An 18,108-nucleotide genomic window follows, 5' to 3' on the forward strand; every position below is an offset into this window, starting at 1 on the left:
GATCACAAGAGCTGACAATCTGAGGAAACAGCAATGCTGAATAACAGTCTACACTGCGACACTAGATCCTTATACAGGGGTATAATGAGGCCTCACTGTACAGGAGAGACCGGAGCGAGGAGCAGGGGCCTGATCACAAGAGCTGACAATCTGAGGACACATCAATGCTGAATAACAGTCTACACTGCGTCACTAGATCCTTATACAGGGGTATAATGAGGCCTCACTGTACAGGAGAGACCGGAGCGAGGAGCGGGGGCCTGATCACAAGAGCTGACAATCAGAGGAAACAGCAATGCTGAATAACAGTCTACACTGCGTCACTAGATCCTTATACAGGGGTATAATGAGGCCTCACTGTACAGGAGAGAGTGGAGCGAGGAGCCGGGGCCTGATCACAAGAGCTGACAATCTGAGGAAAGAGCAATGCTGAATAACAGTCTACACTGCATCACTAGATCCTTATACAGGGGTATAATGAGGCCTCACTGTACAGGAGAGACCGGAGCGAGGAGCGGGGGCCTGATCACAAGAGCTGACAATCTGAGGAAACAGCAATGCTGAATAACAGTCTACACTTCGTCACTAGATCCTTATACAGGGGTATAATGAGGCCTCACTGTACAGGAGAGAGCGGAGCGAGGAGCAGGGGCCTGATCACAAGAGCTGACAATCTGAGGACACATCAATGCTGAATAACAGTCTACACTGCGTCACTAAATCCTTATACAGGGGTATAATGAGGCCTCACTGTACAGGAGAGACCGGAGCGAGGAGCGGGGGCCTGATCACAAGAGCTGACAATCAGAGGAAACAGCAATGCTGAAAAACAGTCTACACTGCGTCACTAGATCCTTATACAGGGGTATAATGAGGCCTCACTGTACAGGAGAGAGCGGAGCGAGGAGCAGGGGCCTGATCACAAGAGCTGACAATCTGAGGAGACAGCAATGCTGAATAACAGTCTACACTGCGTCACTAGATCCTTATACAGGGGTATAATGAGGCCTCACTGTACAGGAGAGACCGGAGCAAGGAGCAGGGGCCTGATCACAAGAGCTGACAATCTGAGGAAACAGCAATGCTGAATAACAGTCTACACTGCGTCACTAGATCCTTATACAGGAGTATAATGAGGCCTCACTGTACAGGAGAGACTGGAGCGAGGAGCCGGGGCCTGATCACAAGAGCTGACAATCTGAGGAAGCAGCTATGCTGAATAACAGTCTACACTGCGTCACTAGATCCTTATACAGGAGTATAATGAGGCCTCACTGTGTACAGGAGAGACCGGAGCGAGGAGCAGGGGCCTGATCACAAGAGCTGACAATCTGAGGACACAGCAATGCTGAATAACAGTCTACACTGCGTTACTAGATCCTTATACATTAGTATAATGAGGCCTCACTGTGTACAGGAGAGACCGGAGCGAGGAGTCAGGGCCTGATCACAAGAGCTGACAATCTGAGGAAATAGCAATGCTGAATAACAGTCTACACTGTGTCACTAGATCCTTATACAGGGGTATAATGAGGCCTCACTGTACAGGAGAGACCGGAGCGAGGAGCAGAGGCCTGATCACAAGAGCTGACAATCTGAGGACACGGCAATGCTGAATAACAGTCTACACTGCGTCACTAGATCCTTATACAGGAGTATAATGAGGCCTCACTGTGTACAGGAGAGACCGGAGCGAGGAGCAGGGGCCTGATCACAAGAGCTGACAATCTGAGGACACAGCAATGCTGAATAACAGTCTACACTGCGTTACTAGATCCTTATACATTAGTATAATGAGGCCTCACTGTGTACAGGAGAGACCGGAGCGAGGAGTCAGGGCCTGATCACAAGAGCTGACAATCTGAGGAAATAGCAATGCTGAATAACAGTCTACACTGTGTCACTAGATCCTTATACAGGGGTATAATGAGGCCTCACTGTACAGGAGAGACCGGAGCGAGGAGCAGGGGCCTGATCACAAGAGCTGACAATCTGAGGAAACAGCAATGCTGAATAACAGTCTACACTGCGTCACTAGATCCTTATACAGGGGTATAATGAGGCCTCACTGTACAGGAGAGACCGGAGCAAGGAGCAGGGGCCTGATCACAAGAGCTGACAATCTGAGGAAACAGCAATGCTGAATAACAGTCTACACTTCGTCACTAGATCCTTATACAGGGGTATAATGAGGCCTCACTGTACAGGAGAGAGCGGAGCGAGGAGCAGGGGCCTGATCACAAGAGCTGACAATCTGAGGACACATCAATGCTGAATAACAGTCTACACTGCGTCACTAGATCCTTATACAGGGGTATAATGAGGCCTCACTGTACAGGAGAGACCGGAGCGAGGAGCGGGGGCCTGATCACAAGAGCTGACAATCAGAGGAAACAGCAATGCTGAATAACAGTCTACACTGCGTCACTAGATCCTTATACAGGGGTATAATGAGGCCTCACTGTACAGGAGAGAGTGGAGCGAGGAGCCGGGGCCTGATCACAAGAGCTGACAATCAGAGGAAACAGCAATGCTGAATAACAGTCTACACTGCGTCACTAGATCCTTATACAGGGGTATAATGAGGCCTCACTGTACAGGAGAGACCGGAGCGAGGAGCGGGGGCCTGATCACAAGAGCTAACAATCTGAGGAAACAGCAATGCTGAATAACAGTCTACACTGCGTCACTAGATCCTTATACAGGAGTATAATGAGGCCTCACTGTACAGGAGAGACTGGAGCGAGGAGCCGGGGCCTGATCACAAGAGCTGACAATCTGAGGAAGCAGCTATGCTGAATAACAGTCTACACTGCGTCACTAGATCCTTATACAGGAGTATAATGAGGCCTCACTGTGTACAGGAGAGACCGGAGCGAGGAGCAGGGGCCTGATCACAAGAGCTGACAATCTGAGGACACAGCAATGCTGAATAACAGTCTACACTGCGTTACTAGATCCTTATACATTAGTATAATGAGGCCTCACTGTGTACAGGAGAGACCGGAGCGAGGAGTCAGGGCCTGATCACAAGAGCTGACAATCTGAGGAAATAGCAATGCTGAATAACAGTCTACACTGTGTCACTAGATCCTTATACAGGGGTATAATGAGGCCTCACTGTACAGGAGAGACCGGAGCGAGGAGCAGAGGCCTGATCACAAGAGCTGACAATCTGAGGACACGGCAATGCTGAATAACAGTCTACACTGCGTCACTAGATCCTTATACAGGGGTATAATGAGGCCTCACTGTACAGGAGAGACCGGAGCGAGGAGCCGGGGCCTGATCACAAGACCTGACAATCTGAGGAAACAGCAATGCTGAATAACAGTCTACACTGCGTCACTAGATCCTTATACAGGGGTATACTGAGGCCTCACTGTACAGGAGAGACCGGAGCGAGGAGCAGGGGCCTGATCACAAGAGCTGACAATCTGAGGAAACAGCAATGCTGAATAAAAGTCTACACTGCGTCACTAGATCCTTATACAGGGGTATAATGAGGCCTCACTGTACAGGAGAGACCGGAGCGAGGAGCGGGGGCCTGATCACAAGAGCTGACAATCTGAGGAAACAGCAATGCTGAATAACAGTCTACACTGCGTCACTAGATCCTTATACAGGGGTATAATGAGGCCTCACTGTACAGGAGAGACCGGAGCGAGGAGCAGGGGCCTGATCACAAGAGCTGACAATCTGAGGAAACAGCAATGCTGAATACCAGTCTTCACTGCGTCACTAGATCCTTATACAGGGGTATAATGATGCCTCACTCTACAGGAGAGAGCGGAGCGAGGAGCCGGGGCCTGATCACAAGAGCTGACAATCTGAGGAAACAGCAATGCTGAATAACAGTCTGCACTGCATCACTAGATCCTTATACAGGGGTATAATGAGGCCTCACTGTACAGGAGAGACCGGAGCGAGGAGCAGGGGCCTGATCACAAGAGCTGACAATCTGAGGAAACAGCAATGCTGAATAAAAGTCTACACTGCGTCACTAGATCCTTATACAGGGGTATAATGAGGCCTCACTGTACAGGAGAGACCGGAGCGAGGAGCCAAGGCCTGATCACAAGAGCTGACAATCTGAGGAAATAGCAATGCTGAATAACAGTCTACACTGCATCACTAGATCCTTATACAGGGGTATAATGAGGCCTCACTGTACAGGAGAGACCGGAGCAAGGAGCAGGGGCCTGATCACAAGAGCTGACAATCTGAGGAAACAGCAATGCTGAATAACAGTCTACACTGCGTCACTAGATCCTTATACAGGAGTATAATGAGGCCTCACAGTACAGGAGAGACCCGAGCAAGGAGCCGGGGCCTGATCACAAGAGCTGACAATCTGAGGACACAGCAATGCTGAATAACAGTCTACACTGCGTTACTAGATCCTTATACAGGAGTATAATGAGGCCTCACTGTGTACAGGAGAGACCGGAGCGAGGAGCCGGGGCCTGATCACAAGAGCTGACAATCTGAGGAAATAGCAATGCTGAATAACAGTCTACACTGTGTCACTAGATCCTTATACAGGGGTATAATGAGGCCTCACTGTACCGGAGAGACCGGAGCGAGGAGCAGGGGCCTGATCACAGGAGCTGACAATCTGAGGAAACAACAATGCTGAATAACAGTCTACACTGCGTCACTAGATCCTTATACAGGGGTATAATGAAGCCTCACTATACAGGAGAGACCGGAGCGAGGAGCGGGGGCCTGATCACAAGAGCTGACAATCAGAGGAAACAGCAATGCTGAATAACAGTCTACACTGCGTCACTAGATCCTTATACAGGGGTATAATGAGGCCTCACTGTACAGGAGAGACCAGAGAGAGGAGCAGGGGCCTGATCACAAGAGCTGACAATCTGAGGAAAGAGCAATGCTGAATAACAGTCTACACTGCGTCACTAGATCCTTATACAGGGGTATAATGAGGCCTCACTATACAGGAGAGACCGGAGCGAGGAGCAGGGGCCTGATCAGAAGAGCTGACAATCTGAGGAAACAGCAATGCTGAATAACAGTCTACACTGCGTCACTAGATCCTTATACAGGGGTATAATGAGGCCTCACTGTACAGGAGAGACCGGAGCGAGGAGCAGGGGCCTGATCACAAGAGCTGACAATCTGAGGAAACAGCAATGCTGAATAACAGTCTACACTGCGTCACTAGATCCTTATACAGGGGTATAATGAGGCCTCACTGTACAGGAGAGACCGGAGCGAGGAGCAGGGGCCTGATCACAAGAGCTGACAATCTGAGGAAACAGCAATGCTGAATAACAGTCTACACTGCGTCACTAGATCCTTATACAGGGGTATAATGAGGCCTCACTGTACAGGAGAGACCGGAGCGAGGAGCGGGGGCCTGATCACAAGAGCTGACAATCTGAGGAAACAGCAATGCTGAATAACAGTCTACACTGCGTCACTAGATCCTTATACAGGGGTATAATGAGGCCTCACTGTACAGGAGAGACCGGAGCGAGGAGCAGGGGCCTGATCACAAGAGCTGACAATCTGAGGAAGCAGCTATGCTGAATAACAGTCTACACTGCGTCACTACATCCTTATACAGGAGTATAATGAGGCCTCACTGTGTACAGTAGAGACCAGAGCGAGGAGCTGGGGGCCTGATCACAAGAGCTGACAATCTGAGGACACAGCAATGCTGAATAACAGTCTACACTGCGTCACTAGATCCTTATACATTAGTATAATGAGGCCTCACTGTTGATAGGAACTGAAGGAGTTAAATTGAGTTCTGTCTATGTTGCATTCTCTTGTTTAAAACCTTATCTGTTCTTCGAGGAGATGTCTCAGACATCTCCCTTGTGAACCAAGGTCAAATACCTCTGCTTTTTCGCCTAAGTGACTTTCTTTGTAGAAAACAAGTTGTGAAATCATTTGTACTGCGCATGTCTGTAAATGTTTAAATTCTTTACTATAAAAGACGGAAGCCTAACTGATAAGCCAGAGGCGTCTTGGCAGGCATCCCGAGTCGTATCATACAGCTTATGTCTGTGTTATTCTTCTCGACGGAGCAATCGATTAGAGACATATGGTGCCTCACACCTAAGAACATCGGTCCTTCAGATGAAAGAGATATCTGAGGGATCCCGACAGTTTCCTGGCGCCCGAAACAGGGACCTGATATAGGCACCTCTCCAAGACTACCCGATCTACAGACCACTCCAGTTACTGATGAAATTGTGAACAGCAGACCTAAACACCTGGCCAGGTAAAAGATCAATTTTTCTCTTCTCTGCTCTTCATAATCTATCATTATAACTAAGGTCCGTATAAAGGGGAATCTAGTAGAGGAGGGGGCCGTAAAATCAGGTCCATATAAGAACTCTGAGGAAATCGGGTGTGACACGCATATGTAATTTCTGCTCGAATGAGAGGTTACTGTAGGTTCTGTCTGTGCACAGCTATTTTTAGAAAAAGAGCTGATGCAAATCAAAATGGGAGAGGTCTGACATTACGGAATATAAGGCTGGGTGAACAGTTCATACTGCGCAGCCCGGACGGACAAGTTTTTCACAATAGACGATTCCGCACTAGAAATAGAGGAGGTTGTTGAGTGACTGCCTTGATTTGAAGGATTGTGGAAAGTAGACAAATAAGCTGCACAGTAGGTATTCGTTCAAAGAGTGGTGATATTGCCTAACTGGGTCATGTGACAGCGTCCTTTCGGGGAGGTCACCGCCTAAGCTTAAATCAACACCCTTTACGAATAAACCTTGTGACAGATAAGAGTGTGACCGAATGAGCACAGGACCGTGAAATGAGCCTGTGACAGGATATGACTGAAGAACCCCGATAGATGGACACTTTGTTTACAATCCTGTGTGTTGTGGGAGTATTTCTGTTCGGATGCTACATAGCATATAAGTACACGAAACACGTAGTACACCGAGGAACAGACACTCCATTTAGCCTGTTAGCACCTTAGGAAGAAGGTAACGAGGTATAGTAGAGCCTAGTCTTGAGCTTACCCAATACACCACCTAAGGCAGGGGACTAACAGGAAGACAACAAGAGAAACAGGATAAGAATAAAAGATAAAATGGGGAACAGTCAGGGAAAGACACCTGAAGAAGGAAATCGGTTATGTGATATAATTGAGGATAGATATGGAAGTAGTGCAGCAAAGAACCTGGAAAAAGTATTAATCAAATCCAAAGTGCAAGATAGGCAGGCTGTGTGAATCCTTGTATATATGTCTATGAGAACCTCTGAATAAGATGAGAGATGAGTAATTGAGTATAAAAAAAAAAAAAAAATCAGTGAATGAGCACGTATGAATGAATCATCACACATCATTTTTGTGTCAAGAGATTTGTGACCTTTCTAGTTGTGGTGGAATCCCGGACAGATGCGTTATAGATATTTCAAATCTACATCTGAGACTGAATGAATTGAGTAATGATATAGTTCGTGTTATATGTGGCATTACATTGTAAAGTTTCCTGAATGCATTTGGCCAGAAAAAGGGCAAGGCATGGTTAATCTCATTATACAGTTATCTGCCCTTACAGTGAAATCCCGTGATTTTGAGTTTCTTTGTAGAAATTGATTTTGATAAGTCTAAAGAACTACAGAATTCTGTGAAGGACGACGCTGCATTCTGATGGGAGGGGGGAAGGATGGAGCTGCGCAGTTTCTTCTCCCTTCGCTCTTATCTCTGCTGAGTGTGAGCTGTGCTCAAAATTCTCTGTAATTCTATCCGTAAGGTACGCGCTGAAAGATTTGTGCATTTTAAAGCAACAGTACTTAATTGAAGATTGGAAGTTAAAAGTAAGATATGGTGCCTAATTTAGAAGGGAATTGTAAGTGATTGTTTGGTCATTGTAAGTGATTGCTTGGTCATTAATGTGTTTGAACCTGCTTCTAGTTGTGTGATTGATTTGTATAGCAAATTGTGTCAAATTACAAGAGACAGAGAAGGAAGGAAGCAGTAAAACAAGTGGGACAAATATTGAAAAAGGCAAAAATACCAGAGTGTGAATGTTTGGATGTACAAAAAGGCACAGACAAGGGAAGAAAATAGCAAGTGAATAAATGATGCTTGAGAATGTGCAGCAGTGTGGAAGGTGTATTATGAATGTTTGATTGACAAAGTGTAACCAGAGACCCAGACAAAACAGATGGACTTGTAAACACTGTGGTCAGACTCAGACAAATCCAGACTGAATAGCTACTTGTGTGACCTGTGCTACTGACCTAAGAGAATTGCACTAAATCCTATCCAGACAAGATCATAAGAAGCTGACATAATAGTGTGGATAGTGGGTAGTGGGGACATTGGCCCTTGAGGAGTAAGCTGACAGTAGACATCAGACGGCCAACCCCATCAGGACCTAGAAGGGTGACTAGAATAAGAAAGATACAGGTGTATTATCCCTGGAGCCCCTATGACCAGCTAGCTTTGCTGAAGCAGCTGCCTGCCCCTGAAGACCAACCATTCCCGTTTTACAGACACATAAAGGAAGTACAGCAGACATATAAGTGTACCTGGGCAGACCTAGAGAGGTTGGTGAGTTTAAAGGCAGGTGACGCACTAGATCATATAATTAAGACACACAGATGTGACAAAGAATCAGGCTTGGGGCATGGATGATAAATCTGCACGATCTGGGGAGACGTACTGTGAGTCACTAAGACAATGGGCTGCAGTGGAACAATCAGAGCAGTCTGTACTCCTGACTAATGTGACACAGCAAAGAGGAGAGAGAGTAGAGATATACCTTGGACGGTTACAGCTGAAATGGGCAGACATGGGGTACATTTGCATAAACCCACTTGATGTTAGAATACTGGTGAATGCATTCATTGACGGTATGAACAAAGACTTACGAGACGCAGTACAGACAGCCAGACCTGAATGGAGACATGTAGATCCGAAAGACCTCCTTAAGGTAGCTAAAGAAATTGAGCAAACAAGGACAATAAAACGACCTGTTATGTATGCTGGAGCACAAGGAAAAAAATGGAGACGTAATAGGGAAGGCATGTGAGATGACACTGACGTTTCTTTTGACAATCTATTCCCCACATGACATCCATGCCATACTCCTACAAGTTCAACCAAAACATCTGTCTATGGCCAGACAGCTCCGACTTGAGTGTGCTCTACTAATTCCTGAGTATGTCACTCCTCAAAAGATGTAACGTTCTGAATCCAGCCACCCTCCTGCCTGTGGATTCAGAAAAGGGGGAATTGGTGACCGTATTGGCAAGTGAGGAAGGATACTTTGACATGACGCATGAACATGTCTGCATAGAACTGATGAGTCAGGAGACAGTTGGGTTTGCACACATTCATGAAAAACCTGTTCCTAATGCAGACTTTGAGTTTCTTTTTTGTAGATGGCCCCAGATACCACCAGGATGGACGATTCTACACTGGATATGCAGTAGTATCCTCACATGAGGTAATCCGAGCGGAACCACTCTCTCCTCACATGTCGGCGCAGGAGGCAGAGTTGAAGGCACTCACTGAGGCGTGTAGAGCCGCTGCAGGTAAAGTCGCTAATATTTTCACAGATTCGAAGCCCATTAAAAATGCAGAGCTGGTGAAACAATTGATGGAGGCATTGATGTTACCAGTCCAGGTTGGCATTGTCAAGGTAAAAGCACACACAAAGGTGACTCCGTGGAGGTAGAGGGCAATAGAAGGGCGAACGAGGCTGCTAAAATAGCACAAGTATGCATGCAAAGAGAAAGATTGAGTAACTAGGTGAATATAGTAAAAATACGTCTTTATTGGTTAACATATATATCATCCAGTACAAAGATACAAAGATTAAAATGACACCACAAGATGAAAGAACAGAGTACCCCGGGAAAAACACCCAGCCACAGGATGTCAAGTAGTATAACAATGTATATAGAGAGTAACCACATCTATATAGATAACAAATATCTGCTAGTTCCCCATCCCCCGAATTGGGGGTCACTGCGCCACATTATCAGTCCATTGTGACCACCTAGTGTGCATAGGTAAATTTAAAGTGGCCAGTTTAAGGAGATATCTTACCAGATATGCATGAAGGCTGAGTGAGCCCAGGACCAGGTAGGACAAACGCCCGACGCGCGTTTCGCGTGACTACAAGCACGCTTTCTCAAGGGCAGTAAAATAGCACAAGGCGGCCTAGAGAGAGCAGTGGACGGTGGCGGGGAGTCAGCGTATTCCAGCCACATTGGGTCTAGATGTCCTGAAATCCCTCCAGCAAAAGGCTGCCCAAACAGAGAAGGTACACCGGGGGAGACTGGGAGCTGAGCTGAACTCAAATGGAGTATGGGAGAATAAGGATAAAATGTGCCCACCAAAGTCCCTGTTCCCAATCATGGCGCAAGCAGCACATGGCCCCAATCACACCTCAAAAAGTCACATGTGTGCCATGGTAGATGCCTTCTGGATCGCTCCTGGCTTCAGTTGCGCAGCCGCGAAACTTGTACAATCATGCCTCATCTGTGCACAGCACAACCCAGGTAAAACAGTAAAAGTCCCTAAGAAAGCGACACCTAGGCCTCTCTACCCGTTTCAGAGACGGCAGATTGACGACATACAGCTACCAAGGTAGGAGTGTATGCAAATATCCTAGTATGTGTAGATCTCTTCTCTGGATGGCCAGAGGCCTACCCGGTGAAAACGGCTACAGCTCGAGCCACTGCAAAGAAACTGGTGATGGAACTAGTACCACGATTCGGTGTCCCTGAAACAATTGAATCAGACAGAGGTACACACTTTACTGCTGAGGTAATGCAAAATGTAATGCAAATGATAGGTGTAGAACAAGCATTTCATACACCCTACCACCCACAGAGTTCAGGGAAGGTAGAGAGAATGAACGGGACACTAAAATTGAAAATACAGAAAACCATGGAACAAACCCATAAACCATGGCCAGAGTGTCTCCCATTAGCATTATTCTCAGTAAGGTACACACCCACGGGGAAAACTAAACTGTCACCCTTCGAGATACTGTTTGGAAGACCACCGAACACAGGGTTGTACTACCCACAGGTCTTAACACTCAATGTGGATAATTTGACAAGTTATGTAATCCAGTTGCAAAAGCATTTAACTCAAATGCATTCTCTAGTTTTCTCTTCCATTCCAGATCCAGATAGTGTGGAAGGAACTCACTGTCTACAACCTGGTGATTACATATATGTCAAGAAACACTCCAGAAAGACCCTTGAACCCCGATATCAAGGACCTTACCAAGTACTCCTAACAACGCCTACTTCTGTTAAGTTGGAAGGACGACCAACCTGGATCCACGCATCGCATTGCAAACTAGCCACAGGAATTAACAAAGCATAAGAGTGCATAATGTTTTGGTTTGGTTTTGTTGCATTTTCTGTAATAATGGTAGCTGCGTGGGACAATCTAAATTCTCCAATGTCCTTGAATAATAAGTTTATACAACATCATGAAAAATTACTGAATGATTGGTCAAATCATTTGCTGGATCTGCACACATTCAGCAGTATCAGCCACTAGTATTCCGTTCCTTGTTATTCCTGTGCCACCCGAGGAATTATTTGCCAGGACCAGTTGTTCTGATACACTTGCTAATAATGCCACAAATAATGTGAAGTTATGGAACACAACTGTTGGAATACCTATTGTGGGATGGGTAGGATACCCTTGGTGGCAGGGTAATCTTTCAGGAAGTAATACATACCTTCAATATCTGGCATATAAAGCTTGGGTACCCAGGAATAGAACTCGATTAACCTACCTGGGGCAAATTCCAATGTATGGCCTACAAGTTAGTTTTAATGTAACTTCCCACTCTACTGATGCCTTCAAACCAATACTGCTAGAAAGAAGGTTGCATAACACGTCCTGGGAGTATTCCAATTTATTTCCCCAGGGCAATAATGAAACTTGTTTTAATATTTCAGGTAATATACCTTGCAACGAGTCATCTGGATATGAGAAAGGAACTCCCACCTGTGGAAATCCCGATGTAGGGTATTGTAGCCCTTTAGGACAACTTCCAAATTGGTGTATGCTTCAGAATGTATCTGCGTTCATAGATTTAGTCCATAGACTGGTATTACAACATTCAGCCCTATGGGACCTACCTAGTGACATGTACTGGATATGTGGAGACAATGCATATAAATGGTTGCCAGTAGGGGGTAAAAGGTGCTTGTACTCTGGGTCGTTTGACTCCAGCTACCTTTGTTATTCCGAATGACCAGTTGAATACTCTGAGCATACCTAAACACACGTTGTACAAAAGAGCTGCTGACAATACACCTCGCCTCTCTGGGAGACCACATATAGTGCAGATGAGTGTGGCTAATAAAATTGTCAGTTCTATTTTTATTTATCCTATGATTACTCAAATGTGGGATAAATTAGTCAGGGCTACAGATTACTTAGATGACCAAATATGGGATATATTGGATATATTGAACACCACCGTTGCTGTCCAAAATCAGCTCATCATAGCCACTAATCAGCATACCATAGTATTAGATTATTTAACTGCAGCGCAAGGAGGTATGTGTCAAGTCATCGGACCAGCTTGCTGTCATTATATAGATCCCAACAGCATTATAAAGTTAAAATTGAAAATAGAGGATGTTCAAAAACTTAGAGATCAGTACGATAAAGACAATGATCATACTAAGGATAGTTGGTGGTCAGATACATTCTCCTTTCTTAATCCAGCTAATTGGTTTAAGGGTATTGGAGGCTGGATAACTGGGATTATACTAAGTCTATTACGTATTGTTGTTTGTATCTTCGTAATATATGTGCTATTGAAACTTGTTTTTTGGTGTATCTCTGTATGCAAGAAAAGATGTAGAAATAGATAAGGAAGTTTGACTGTAAACAACAAGAATTTAACTATTATTCCTTTGAGTCCTAGATTGACATCTCATTTCTGGCATGAAGGAGCGTACTCTTGCAATGATGGACGTGGCTTCAGTATCTGGGGGATGGAGAAGGTAGAAGACCTGTCTCCCTTGGGCAACCCGTCGGCCTGGGATAGTACCTGGTGAACGAGCCACTATTCGCTGTTGTTGCAGGATCCAGTGTTCCAGATTGTGGAAAATGAAGATGTCAAAGGGGGGAATGATAGGAACTGAAGGAGTTAAATTGAGTTCTGTCTATGTTGCATTCTCTTGTTTAAAACCTTATCTGTTCTTCGAGGAGATGTCTCAGACATCTCCCTTGTGAACCAAGGTCAAATACCTCTGCTTTTTCGCCTAAGTGACTTTCTTTGTAGAAAACAAGTTGTGAAATCATTTGTACTGCGCATGTCTGTAAATGTTTAAATTCTTTACTATAAAAGACGGAAGCCTAACTGAAAAGCCAGAGGCATCTTGGCAGGCATCCCGAGTCGTATCATACAGCTTATGTCTGTGTTATTCTTCTCGACGGAGCAATAGATTAGAGACATATGGTGCCTCACACCTAAGAACATCGGTCCTTCAGATGAAAGAGATATCTGAGGGATCCCGACACTGTGTACAGGAGAGACCGGAGCGAGGAGCCGGGGCCTTATCACAAGAGCTGACAATCTGAGGAAATAGCAATGCTGAATAACAGTCTACACTGTGTCACTAGAACCTTATACAGGGGTATAATGAGGCCTCACTGAACAGGAGAGACCGGAGCGAGGAGCAGGGGCCTGATCACAAGAGCTGACAATCTGAGGAAACAGCAATGCTGAATAACAGTCTACACTGCGTCACTAGATCCTTATACAGGGGTAGAATGAGGCCTCACTGTACAGGAGAGACCGGAGCGAGGAGCAGGGGCCTGATCACAAGAGCTGACAATCTGAGGAAACAGCAATGCTGAATAACAGTCTACACTGCGTCACTAGATCCTTATACAGGGGTATAATGATGCCTCACTGTACAGGAGAGAGCGGAGCGAGGAGCCGGGGCCTGATCACAAGAGCTGACAGTCTGAGGAAACAGCAATGCTGAATAACAGTCTACACTGCGTCACTAGATCCTTATACAGGGGTATAATGAGGCCTCACTGTACAGGAGAGACCGGAGCAAGGAGCAGAGGCCTGATCACAAGAGCTGACAATCTGAGGAAACAGCAATGCTGAATAACAGTCTACACTGTGTCACTAGATCCTTATACAGGGGTATAATGAGGCCTCACTGTACAGGAGAGATCGGAGCGAGGAGCAGGGGCCTGATCACAAGAGCTGACAATCTGAGGAAACAGCAATGCTGAATAACAGTCTACACTGCGTCACTAGATCCTTATACAGGGGTATAATGATGCCTCACTGTACAGGAGAGAGCGGAGCGAGGAGCCGGGGCCTGATCACAAGAGCTGACAATCTGAGGAAACAGCAATGCTGAATAACAGTCTACACTGCGTCACTAGATCCTTATACAGGGGTATAATGAGGCCTCACTGTACAGGAGAGACTGGAGCGAGGAGCAGAAGCCTGATCACAAGAGCTGACAATCTGAGGAAACAGCAATGCTGAATAACAGTCTACACTGTGTCACTAGATCCTTATACAGGTGTATAATGATGCCTCACTGTACAGGAGAGACCGGAGCGAGGAGCAGGGGCCTGATCACAAGAGCTGACAATCTGAGGAAACAGCAATGCTGAATAACAGTCTACACTGCGTCACTAGATCCTTATACAGGGGTATAATGAGGCCTCACTGTACAGGAGAGACCGGAGCGAGGAGCAGGGGCCTGATCACAAGAGCTGACAATCTGAGGAAACAGCAATGCTGAATAAAAGTCTACACTGCGTCACTAGATCCTTATACAAAGGTATAATGAGGCCTCACTGTACAGGAGAGACCGGAGCGAGGAGCAGGGGGCCTGATCACAAGAGCTGACAATCTGAGGAAACAGCAATGCTGAATAACAGTCTACACTGCGTCACTAGATCCTTATACAGGGGTATAATGAGGCCTCACTGTACAGGAGAGACCGGAGCGAGGAGCAGGGGCCTGATCACGAGAGCTGACAATCTGAGGAAACAGCAATGCTGAATAACAGTCTACACTGCGTCACTAGATCCTTATACAGGGGTATAATGAGGCCTCACTGTACAGGAGAGACCGGAGCGAGGAGCCGGGGCCTGATCACAAGAGCTGACAATCTGAGGAAACAGCAATGCTGAATAACAGTCTACACTGCATCACTAGATCCTTATACAGGGGTATACTGAGGCCTCACTGTACAGGAGAGACCGGAGCGAGGAGCAGGGGCCTGATCACAAGAGCAGACAATCTGAGGAAACAGCAATGCTGAATAACAGTTTACACTGCGTCACTAGATCCTTATACAGGTGGAGAATGAGGCCTCACTGTACAGGAGAGACCGGAGCAAGGAGCCGGGGCCTGATCACAAGAGCTGACAATCTGAGGAAACAGCAATGCTGAATAACAGTCTACACTATGTCACTAGATCCTTATACAGAGGTATAATGAGGCCTCACTGTACAGGAGAGAGTGGAGTGAGGAGCCGGGGCCTGATCACAAGAGCTGACAATCTGAGGAAATAGCAATGCTGAATAATAGTCTACACTGCGTCACTAGATCCTTATACAGGTGGAGAATGAGGCCTCACTGTACAGGAGAGACCGGAGCAAGGAGCAGGGGCCAGATCACAAGAGCTGACAATCTGAGGAAAGAGCAATGCTGAATAACAGTCTACACTGCGTCACTAGATCCTTATACAGGGGTATAATGAGGCCTCACTGTACAGGAGAGACCGGAGCGAGGAGCAGGGGCCTGATCACAAGAGCTGACAATCTGAGGAAACAGCAATGCTGAATAACAGTCTACACTGCGTCACTAGATCCTTATACAGGGGTATAATGAGGCCTCACTGTACAGGAGAGACCGGAGCGAGGAGCGGGGGCCTGATCACAAGAGCTGACAATCTGAGGAAACAGCAATGCTGAATAACAGTCTACACTGCGTCACTAGATCCTTATACAGGGGTATAATGAGGCCTCACTGTACAGGAGAGACCGGAGCGAGGAGCAGGGGCCTGATCACAAGAGCTGACAATCTGAGGAAACAGCAATGCTGAATAAAAGTCTACACTGCGTCACTAGATCCTTATACAAAGGTATAATGAGGCCTCACTGTACAGGAGAGACCGGAGCGAGGAGCAGGGGGCCTGATCACAAGAGCTGACAATCTGAGGAAACAGCAATGCTGAATAACAGTCTACACTGCGTCACTAGATCCTTATACAGGGGTATAATGAGGCCTCACTGTACAGGAGAGACCGGAGCGAGGAGCAGGGGCCTGATCACGAGAGCTGACAATCTGAGGAAACAGCAATGCTGAATAACAGTCTACACTGCGTCACTAGATCCTTATACAGGGGTATAATGAGGCCTCACTGTACAGGAGAGACCGGAGCGAGGAGCCGGGGCCTGATCACAAGAGCTGACAATCTGAGGAAACAGCAATGCTGAATAACAGTCTACACTGCATCACTAGATCCTTATACAGGGGTATACTGAGGCCTCACTGTACAGGAGAGACCGGAGCGAGGAGCAGGGGCCTGATCACAAGAGCAGACAATCTGAGGAAACAGCAATGCTGAATAACAGTTTACACTGCGTCACTAGATCCTTATACAGGTGGAGAATGAGGCCTCACTGTACAGGAGAGACCGGAGCAAGGAGCCGGGGCCTGATCACAAGAGCTGACAATCTGAGGAAACAGCAATGCTGAATAACAGTCTACACTATGTCACTAGATCCTTATACAGAGGTATAATGAGGCCTCACTGTACAGGAGAGAGTGGAGTGAGGAGCCGGGGCCTGATCACAAGAGCTGACAATCTGAGGAAATAGCAATGCTGAATAATAGTCTACACTGCGTCACTAGATCCTTATACAGGTGGAGAATGAGGCCTCACTGTACAGGAGAGACCGGAGCAAGGAGCAGGGGCCAGATCACAAGAGCTGACAATCTGAGGAAAGAGCAATGCTGAATAACAGTCTACACTGCGTCACTAGATCCTTATACAGGGGTATAATGAGGCCTCACTGTACAGGAGAGACCGGAGCGAGGAGCAGGGGCCTGATCACAAGAGCTGACAATCTGAGGAAACAGCAATGCTGAATAACAGTCTACACTGCGTCACTAGATCCTTATACAGGGGTATAATGAGGCCTCACTGTACAGGAGAGACCGGAGCGAGGAGCGGGGGCCTGATCACAAGAGCTGACAATCTGAGGAAACAGCAATGCTGAATAACAGTCTACACTGCGTCACTAGATCCTTATACAGGGGTATAATGAGGCCTCACTGTACAGGAGAGACCGGAGCGAGGAGCAGGGGCCTGATCACAAGAGCTGACAATCTGAGGAAACAGCAATGCTGAATAACAGTCTACACTGCGTCACTAAATCATTATACAGGGGTATAATGAGGCCTCACTGTACAGGAGAGAGCGGAGCAAGGAGCCGGGGCCTGATCACAAGAGCTGACAATCTGAGGAAACAGCAATGCTGAATAACAGTCTACACTGTGTCACTAGATCCTTATACAGGGGTATAATGAGGCCTCACTGTACAGGAGAGACCAGAGCGAGGAGCAGAGGCCTGATCACAAGAGCTGACAATCTGAGGAAACAGCAATGCTGAATAACAGTCTACACTGCGTCACTAGATCCTTATACAGGGGTATAATGATGCCTCACTGTACAGGAGAGAGCGGAGCGAGGAGCCGGGGCCTGATCACAAGAGCTGACAATCTGAGGAAACAGCAATGCTGAATAACAGTCTACACTGCGTCACTAGATCCTTATACAGGGGCATAATGAGGCCTCACTGTACAGGAGAGACCGGAGCAATGAGCAGAGGCCTGATCACAAGAGCTGACAATCTGAGGAAACAGCAATGCTGAATAACAGTCTACACTGAGTCACTAGATCCTTATACAGGGGTATAATGAGGCCTCACTGTACAGGAGAGACCGGAGCGAGGAGCAGGGGCCTGATCACAAGAGCTGACAATCTGAGGAAACAGCAATGCTGAATAACAGTCTACACTGCGTCACTAGATCCTTATACAGGGGTATAATGAGGCCTCAC

General features: G+C 46.6%; 1 long non-coding RNA gene across 1 annotated transcript in view; it reads left to right on the plus strand.

Annotated features, from left to right (window-relative positions):
• Positions 1-13,394, plus strand: part of LOC141047351 (uncharacterized) — a 34,436-nt gene extending 21,042 nt beyond the window's left edge. The window contains exon 3 of the long non-coding RNA XR_012219776.1: positions 11,148-13,394. This is a non-coding gene — a long non-coding RNA (uncharacterized lncRNA). The remainder of the gene's footprint in view (positions 1-11,147) is intronic.
• The last annotated feature ends 4,714 nt before the right edge of the window (positions 13,395-18,108 follow it).

The sequence above is a fragment of the Dendrobates tinctorius genome, unplaced genomic scaffold (assembly GCF_039654945.1).
Source record: "Dendrobates tinctorius isolate UK_male_01 unplaced genomic scaffold, ASM3965494v1 ptg000126l, whole genome shotgun sequence".
NCBI lineage: Eukaryota > Metazoa > Chordata > Amphibia > Anura > Dendrobatidae > Dendrobates > Dendrobates tinctorius.